Source organism: Procambarus clarkii, chromosome 10 (assembly GCF_040958095.1).
Source record: "Procambarus clarkii isolate CNS0578487 chromosome 10, FALCON_Pclarkii_2.0, whole genome shotgun sequence".
Classification (NCBI taxonomy): Eukaryota; Metazoa; Arthropoda; class Malacostraca; order Decapoda; family Cambaridae; genus Procambarus; species Procambarus clarkii.
Genome location: NC_091159.1, coordinates 27,051,245 through 27,061,008, shown reverse-complemented (window position 1 = coordinate 27,061,008; position 9,764 = coordinate 27,051,245).

The following is a 9,764-nucleotide window of genomic DNA, read 5'->3' as shown; positions in this document are numbered from 1 at the left end:
CTAGGTGTTAGTCAGCTGTCACGGGCTGCTTATCCTGAGGGTGGAGGCCTGGTCGAGGACCGGGCCGCGGGGACACTAAAAAGCCCCGAAATCATCTCAAGAAGAATTTCAAGATAACCTCTCATATTCTGTGTCATCTGATCCGTCTGTGAAGATGTGGGTGGCTCCTGCTACGGCAGTGCTATACATTAGCTCTTCTATTATGCGCCTTAGGATTGTCGGATCATAGGCAGCCTTTTTCATTGGGAGACTTTCCTATTACTATTTTGAAAGTAGGCTCTTCCCACGGTGCCGAAGGAGTGTAATTTGGGTGTGGATGATCACCCTCTCTATCAAGAATCATGCTTTTTAAATGTAGTCTGTTTAGGACTTTTCCTGCTCTTGCAGCCCAAGAGTTTCTATTGTTTTGGCCAAGTCCAACAACCAAGGCCTGCCGTACTGGGATTGGATCAGGAGAAATAATTATCTTACTGATAATTGTAGCCGTTCTTTGTGATATTCTTTCTTGAAGAGAAGGCAACCCCGTCTCCAGTCTAAGAGTTTCAAGCCTGGTCCACATGGGGGCTCCCAGTGGAGTGCTGCTTGATTGATTGATGAAGATTAAGCCACCCAAAAGGTGGCACGGGCATGAATAGCCCGTAAGTGGTGGCCCTTTTGAGCCATCACCAGTATCAATAGATGATCCTGGAGATCTGTGGAGGTGCAACTGCACCCTGTGTGACGGGAGATGTCTCCCGTGTGAATGTGTTAAGATGAAGATGAAGCCACCCAAAAGGTGGCACGGGCATGAATAGCCCATAAGTGGTGGCTCTTTTGAGCCATTACCAGTATCAAGAGCTGATACTGGAGATCTGTGGAGGTGCAACTGCACCCTGCGTGACGGGAGATGTCTCCCGTGAGTGCTGCGTGTCTCATCGTCCCTTTTATATCCAGCAGCCAACCAAACCCGGCCGCTGATTGGCTGACATTCACCCTAAACCTCACCCCCCATTGGTTAATATTTTGCGAGTCTGAAGTGTCAGTTAACAATGGCCAACAACCACTCCTTCACTTCCCCAAATACGAAGGAGTCTCTAAGTAACCAATAATGATCCCCAGCTTGAATGTTTGAAGTTGTTCATTTCAAAATCTAATTCACAAACCAAATACAATATTCTACCGTATTTGTTGCAACAGAACAACAGGAACAACAGAGCAACATCTGCAATAAAATCGGTAGTTAAGTAGTATTATTATAATTTACTGAGAAGCACCAAGACATCTCCTAAGTGCTAACCTTTAACAGGATGCACTGTACAACAGTGGTTTAAATCATGGGTTGAAACATTAGTGGACACAGAATGGAGACTTATAATAACTTTTTTTTAACTATTGTCAGTCAAGAGTAAACTATTTTAATAAAGAGTATTCATCTACCAACAGCTATCATCTTCGCTCAACACATCACTACACTCTTAATTATTAAGCCTTAAAATCATGAAAAATACTAAAATAAGGAGCCATAGGTGGTAGATATGTATACCATAGGTGAACTACAGATCTTAATTAATAATTATAATAATAATTATTATTATTAAAAATAATTGAATTTTCCTCAAGTCAACTAGATTTTCTTGATTTTCTGTGAATATTGCTGCCTTCAGGCTGATCAGAGGCAATCAGAGATGTCAATCAATTCCCTCCTTACCAGCAAATGATTTAGCTATATAAGGTAATATAAGTTATATATGATATAAGCTTAATTTGGAGCAGTCTGTGCTCAGTCCCACAAAGTCTCCATGCCGTCCTCTGTGTTCTGTATTCCACAAGGCTGAATTAATGACCATTCTCAGGATGCACCAACTGTGTAATAAATTTTGAGATATATACAAGAGTTGTTACATTCTTGTACAGCCACTAGTACGCGTAGCGTTTCAGGCAGGTCCCTGGAATACGATCCCCTGCCGCGAAGAATCGTTGTTACAACCAAGTACACATTTTACTGTTGCGTTAAACAGAGGCTACAGTTAAGGAATTGCGCCCAGTAAATCCTCCCCGGCCAGGATACGAACCCATGACATAGCGCTCGCAGAACGCCAGGCGAGTGTCTTACCACTGCACCACAGAGACTATACCACGGAAATGTATTACTTTGGTAATTATTAATTAATATTTGTTAACATATATTACCCAATACCCATCGGCTCTTTGAGGGGTGGGTGCAGGGTACATGTGGGAGGTATAGACTCAGAGGTATAGACTCAGAGGTATACTCAGAGGTATAGACTCAGAGGTATAGACTCAGAGGTATACTCAGAGGTATAGACTCAGAGGTATAGACTCAGAGGTATAGACTGTGTGTAATGAGAGGTATAGAGTTCATGTGAGGGGGGGGGGGGGTTACAGAGTACATGTGTAGGGTACAGAGAACATGAGGGGGTTAAGTCAGCTTGTTGTGGGGTTGTATCCTGGGCGGGGGTCAGTACCTGGGGAAGAGGGGGACCTCGATATAAGCCTAACGTGTATGAATACACGCTGGCTTCCTGTCCCCCTGACACAATGAATTATTATTAATTACTATTAGCAAGTCTAAAATTGCTAGGAAAAAAGTTAAGTTTATCCTCAAAAATCATTTTCTGTAAAAGTAATTACTATATAAAAAAACAAGGATTTAAGGATAAACTATGTTAAACTATCTTATATATAGGCACCTGGTAGTGCCCAGGTCTCTGACTTTCTGTCCCCCCTTCCATGCCATCATCCTCCTCTCACATCCTCCTCCCTCTCTCATCCATTTTCCCTCCCTTCACTAGAGATGGTGGCCGTTAGGTCTTCCTGTCGTGGGCACTAGAGGTGGTGCAGGCCCTCAGGGCTTCCAGTTCCTGTTGAGGCCAGTAGAGATGGCCCTCAAGGCCATCTCACGACCTCCTGCACTGCCTCTTGTGGGCTCTCCAGTACAACCGTAGTACGTAGTAGGGCGCCAACAAACATCCAGTATATTTGGGTATTCGGTACTCCACCCGGTGGCGTTTCTTCGGTGTTGTGTCCGCAGCACCCGGACACAAACTTCCTTCCTGTCAAGGAAGAGTTTCAGATCAGGATTTTTATTTAGGAACAAGGTTTTGTACATGTAAATGGCACAAGAGAATGTATGGAGTGAGTTTATGTTTAGCATGTTTATGGATTTAAACAGAGGAGCTGTGTTGTCTGAAAACAAAATTTGTTATTGTTCTGATAGCAGATTTTTTGCAAGGTGATGATGGGCTTGAGGTAGTTTGCAGTGGTTGAACCCCCATGCACAGATACCGTATGCAAGATAGGGATAGATTAGCGCGTAGTATAATGAGAGGAGGAGGAATACAGAGTTTGGAACATAATATCTGATTTTAGAAAGTATACAGTCTCCGTGGTGTAGTGGTAAGACACTCGCCTGGCGTTCCGCGAGCGCTATGTCATGGGTTCGTATCCTGGCCGGGGAGGATTTACTGGGCGCAATTCCTTAACTGTAGCCTCTGTTTAACGCAACAGTAAAATGTGTACTTGGATGAAAAAACGATTCTTCGCGGCAGGGGATCGTATTCCAGGGACCATAGGATTAAGGACTTGCCCGAAACGCTACGCGTACTAGTGGCTGTACAAGAATGTAACAACTCTTGTATATATCTCAAAAAAAAAAAAAAAAAAAAAAAAAAAAAAAAAAAAAAAAAAAAAACAACCGTTTTTGAGACTTTTTTGGTTGTATTGTATGTGGGCGGTGAAGTTGAGTCTCTTGTCTAAGTATAGGCCAACGAACTTTCTATCATTTTTATGGCTTTAACAATGTTACAGCCAAAGACAATTTATAGACAATGTTAACATTGCCTATAAATAATGTTAACATTGTCTATATGAAGCTGAATTGCATTTGTTGGGTTGCTTCCAAATAAAATGTAGTAGGTCTTTTCTATGTTTAGTGTGAGTTTGTTGGTTGACATCCATGAGTGGACTTTTTTAATTCGTTATTTACAACATTATATAGTGTGTGTGTGTGTGTGTGTGTGTGTGTGTGTGTGTGTGTGTGTGTGTGTGTGTGTGTGTGTGTGTGTGTGTGTGTGTGTGTGTGTGGGTTGCGGTCTGAGTAGGTAGTATCGTCAGCAAATAATATAGGTTTAAGAATGTTTAGAAACATTAGGCAGATCATTGATTTATATAAGAAATAGGAGAGGTCCTAGGATTCGTGTAATATTTTATTAAGTATTATGTCAGCATGGCACTGTGGGTGTTTACTGGTCTCTGGAAACTGTCCTAATTGTCAGGATGTAGCACACACACATCTGGAAAGATAGTCCAAGGCTTCAGAAGTAACTCATTCACGTTGACAGCCTCCTGTCACAACATTCCCAGCGTGTATGAATATGTAAAGTCAGATCAAGTTTATTCAAGCACTCGTCAGAGGTAGTGAGAAGAAAATACTTGCATATATAAATACATTTACTATATACCTACATGATGGAGTATAATTGCCTCACAAAATGAGTAATTTACACTCAAATTAGCTGCTATAGCACCTGGATTTCTTTAGGGGTAATGTTATTTTAGCTCAGTGCCATCTCTGTGGCAATATTAATAGAGGCTAAGTGATAATTAAACAGAAACCATTCTCGTACTGTCGTATATATATGCCGATAGTCACAAGGAAGAATCCAACCATCTATAGTATTCTAAGCCATCTCTTTTCATATATATATATATATATATATATATATATATATATATATATATATATATATATATATATATATATATATATATATATATAAAACTAAGTTACAATAGGACTATTACATCATCTGCGACACATACATATGGTTATAGCCCATTAATACTAATAATAATATAAACAATCTTGGCAACGTAATTAACACACTCCTCTATCTCATGCTCGATTATCTTATGGAGGAGAGGGGAGGAGGGGGGGGGGTGATGGGCCTTCCACTACCTACATCATTGTTAAGTGTTGCCATGACGACCAAGCCTCACTCACAAGCATCGTTCACTCCTTGGCGCCATCTTCCTCGTGTCACCCTCGAACGGGTTTTCCTGGGAAACCCAGAATCCCATGACGTCTTGACACTTTAAGTCTTCTTTCTCCCTTTACCACTCTGACCTTCACATTGGTCCAGAAATGCTGCACTCCTTTGGTGAGTGGGAAGAGAGGCACTGTATCACCACACATACACCTTCGTGGCTCTCACACTGCTGCTCCCATCTTTACCCTCCTCCTCTTCCATCTTTACCCTCCTCCTCTTCCATCTCTACCATCCTCCTCTTCCATCTCTACCTTCCTTGTTAATTCTTCCTTGCATTTTCTTTTTCTCAAGAGATCAAACAATTTTGTACTAAATTTGTCTGATCTTCACCTGTCATATTTGTCCTGTTTCCACTTGTTTCTAAGCTTCTGTTCCCTTCTCGCCCTATCCTCCCTCCCTTCTCGCCCTATCCTCCCTCCCTTCTCGCCCTATCCTCCCTCCCTTCTCGCCCTATCCTCCCTCCCTTCTCGCCCTATCCTCCCTCCCTTCTCGCCCTATCCTCCCTCCCTTCTCGCCCTATCCTCCCTCCCTTCTCGCCCTATCCTCCCTCCCTTCTCGCCCTATCCTTCCTCCCTTCTCGCCCTATCCTCCCTCCCTTCTCGCCCTATCCTCCCTCCCTTCTCGCCCTATCCTCCCTCCCTTCTCGCCCTATCCTCTCTCCCTTCTCGCCCTATCCTCCCTCCCTTCTCGCCCTATCCTCCCTCCCTTCTCGCCCTATCCTCCCTCCCTTCTCGCCCTATCCTCCCTCCCTTCTCGCCCTATCCTCCCTCCCTTCTCGCCCTATCCTCCCTCCCTTCTCGCCCTATCCTCCCTCCCTTCTCGCCCTATCCTCCCTCCCTTCTCGCCCTATCCTCCCTCCCTTCTCGCCCTATCCTCCCTCCCTTCTCGCCCTATCCTCCCTCCCTTCTCGCCCTATCCTTCCTCCCTTCTCGCCCTATCCTCCCTCCCTTCTCGCCCTATCCTCCCTCCCTTCTCGCCCTATCCTTCCTCCCTTCTCGCCCTATCCTCCCTCCCTTCTCACTCTGTCCTTTTCCCCAGACCCTCACGTCTCCTTCCCTCCGGACCCGTTTTTCTCCTCCCTTGGGTGAGCCGGATTTCTCGTCCACGAAAACCTGTTGTGAGACGGTTCGTGAGGCGAGTCAGGTGAGGGGCGGGAGGTTGATGGAGTGCGGGGGTCTTCTCCCCCTAGTCCGGCCCCGCCGTCCGGACGATTACGTATATCGCGTTGATTCCGGTCCACCAGCGCCATGATGCTCATCACCAGCGGCATCGTGATCACAATAATCATCACCTGAACCGCCCTACTAGCCCCCAACCACCCATCCATGCATGCATGCCCTCCTGGAACGCCCGCACGCCCGCCCGCACGCCCACCCACCAAGCCAATTCGCGTGTGGCCTCGGGTTTTGCCGTGATTAAAGATCCCAGATCAGCGGGATAAGAATTTATGTCCATGATTACTGGTATTACCTCTCACTCCACCCTCGACAGCTTTTCAATTTAGCCGTCCGCTTCACACCTCGGCCCAAGACTCCTCGCGCGGACCTCAGACAACTCCGTCGTCGGCACACTGGGTCGCCGTGTAGGGCCAATGGGAGTCGAAATCCATGTGCACCGGCCAGTTGCGATTGGTCGGTTGGGAGGGAAGGGAGGAGGAGCTCCGCGCTTCCAGGTTGGCCCGAGGGCACGACTCGCCACCTTGTAAAATATCTCTGGTGATGGAGAGAGTGTGACTCAGATGAAAGGAGATAATGAGTTATGAAACCCTTAGGCAGGAGGCCAGACTGCGGCGGCTAGGCCAGGAGGCTGATAGATGCAGGAGGCCATGAGGAGAAGGATAGATGCAGGAGGCCATGAGGAGAAGGATAGATGCAGGAGGCCATGAGGAGAAGGATAGATGCAGGAGGCCATGAGGAGAAGGATAGATGCAGGAGGCCATGAGGAGAAGGATAGATGCAGGAGGCCAGGTTGGGGTGGCTAGGTGCAGTAGGCCAGAAGAAGGATAGGTGCATGAGACCAGAAGGATAGGTGCATGAGACCAGGAGAAGGATAGGTGCATGAGACCAGGAGAAGGATAGGTGCATGAGACCAGAAGGATAGGTGTATGAGACCAGGAGAAGGATAGGTGCATGAGACCAGAAGGATAGGTGCATGAGACCAGGAGAAGGATAGGTGCATGAGACCAGGAGAAGGATAGGTGCATGAGACCAGAAGGATAGGTGCATGAGACCAGGAGAAGGATAGGTGCATGAGACCAGGAGAAGGATAGGTGCATGAGACCAGAAGGATAGGTGTATGAGACCAGGAGAATGATAGGTGCATGAGACCAGAAGGATAGGTGCATGAGACCAGGAGAAGGATAGGTGCCGGAGGGCAGATCTATAAGGTCATCCAAGAATAGGTGTAATCCGTGAGGAATACAAAAGTACAAGAGGAGTAGATGATGATAATGAATGACAATGATGTATGGTGACGATGGCGGGTGATGACATGATAGTGGATGACGAGATGACGCAGTGACGGATGATAGCGATGACAGATGATAACATATGATGGACAATAACACATGATGGATGATTGAGACAATGACGGATAAAGATGGCCGATAACGGATAATTATGATGAATGATCACAGACAATGTATGATGACGGATATTGAATGACGGATAATGACAAATGATGTTGAAAGATGAATGATGATGGATAATGCTTATGAGTGATAATGAAACTTATGATGACGATAGTGTCCATGACGATGATGTCTGATAGTGAGAATGATGACGATGATGTCTGATAGTGAGAATGATGAGGATGATGTCTGATAGTGAGAATGATGACGATGATGTCTGATAGTGAGGATGATGTCTGATAGTGAGAATGATGACGATAATGTCTGATAGTGAGAATAGTGAGAATGATGACGATGATGTCTGATAGTGAGAATGATGACGATGATGTCTGATAGTGAAAATGATGACGATGATGTCTGATAGTGAGAATGATGACGATGATGTCTGATAGTGAGAATGATGACGATAATGTCTGATAGTGAGAATGATGACGATGATGTCTGATAGTGAGAATGAACGCGATAGTGCCCATTGTGTTGATAATGGCAACAAAAGAGAAAAATACATATATATATGGTGATAATAGTGCCATTTAAGGCGGTGATAGTGAGGACGTTGTTCATGTCGTAGATTGTGATGATAGTGAATAAAATACCAAGAGCAGATGGACGAGAGAGAGAGAGAGAGAGAGAGAGAGAGAGAGAGAGAGAGAGAGAGAGAGAGAGAGAGAGAGAGAGAGAGAGAGAGAGAGAGAGATATGTGGAGGCCACAGAGGTCAAGTGCCACGATGACCCTACCGTCTATGACCAGGGTTGACCTGGGACAGGGCCGGAGGGACAGCTAGGCCAAGGAAGAGTGTGTGTGCGGGGGGGGGGGATGGGGGTCAGCGCGCCCTTCACACAACACTGTTGACTCGTGTTTCCTCACGCGCCCTGACATTCAACATTAAATGTAATGTGTCGTTTTTATGTATCTCTGCGTGCTTTGTCGTCCGTGTGTTTAGCGTTCCATGCGCTTGAGTGTCTGTCTGTGAGGGCGTCCGTCTGTGAGGGCGTCCGTCTGTGTGGGCGTCCCTGTGTTAGCGCGTCAATGTATTTAGGTGTATGTACGTTTGGTTAGCCGTGTATTAGACGTAAGGACGTGTGTGGACGCAGGGACGAAGTAATCATACGTCGTGGAGTGTAATAACATGCCAGTTTACCGGCAACAATCACGTTAAGTGTAACGATACTTTCCCCCAACCCTCTATTTTGGCCCAACATAACACTTAAGCGTGAACGCAATCACTCTTACGGTAGAAAATCCCATTATCCTAAGCATGCCTTCGTCTGTAAGTTTAAGCCTGACAAACTCAAAGACTTGTATGTCATCCCTTAATACCCAGCCACCCACCCAGCACACGCAATACTTCTCAAAGCTGTTTCTTGCCCTGATGTGAAGCTGCAGATGTTGCAACAGGAAGATGGTAGATGTTAACAACAGCCTGATGGATCACCGTCAGTCATTAGCTGGTGAAGTGTTGTATTCTCTGTTTCCTGTCTTTCCCTCATAACTAAAATACAAATGGAAGTTGTTGTTCAACAATAACTGGGAGGGACGTTCCTTATCAAAGGCAAGAGCGTGTCCTTTGATTTCGTTATCCAGCGAGCAGCACAGTGTGGCTGGAACACTGGCGAGCTCCAAGCCATAAAGCCTTGGAGATGGAAGTGATCGCGATAGCTTTAAGAGTCGTTGTGTAATTAATCTTTGAGTCGGGTGTGGTGTTACTAACCTATACATAATGGTACACAGTGAGTGACCTCAGAAGTCATCAACACTGCCACTCTTCTGGTCACAAAAGGTGTCCAGCAGCTGGACACCCTCATAAATACTGTCCAGCAGTGTCCTCCCCCGCGATAGCACCCACAGAGTAACGACTGACGATGTAAATGCGAGCACAGCACACAGTATATCCATTCACGACCAAAGATCACATTCTCTCCCAAAAATCTACCCCTTAGGAGCCGGTCGGCCGAGCGGACAGCACACTGGACTTGTGATCCTGTGGTCCTGGGTTCGATCCCAGGCGCCGGCGAGAAACAATGGGCAAAGTTTTTTTCACCCTATGCCCCTGTTACCTAGCAGTAAATAGGTACCTGGGTGTTAG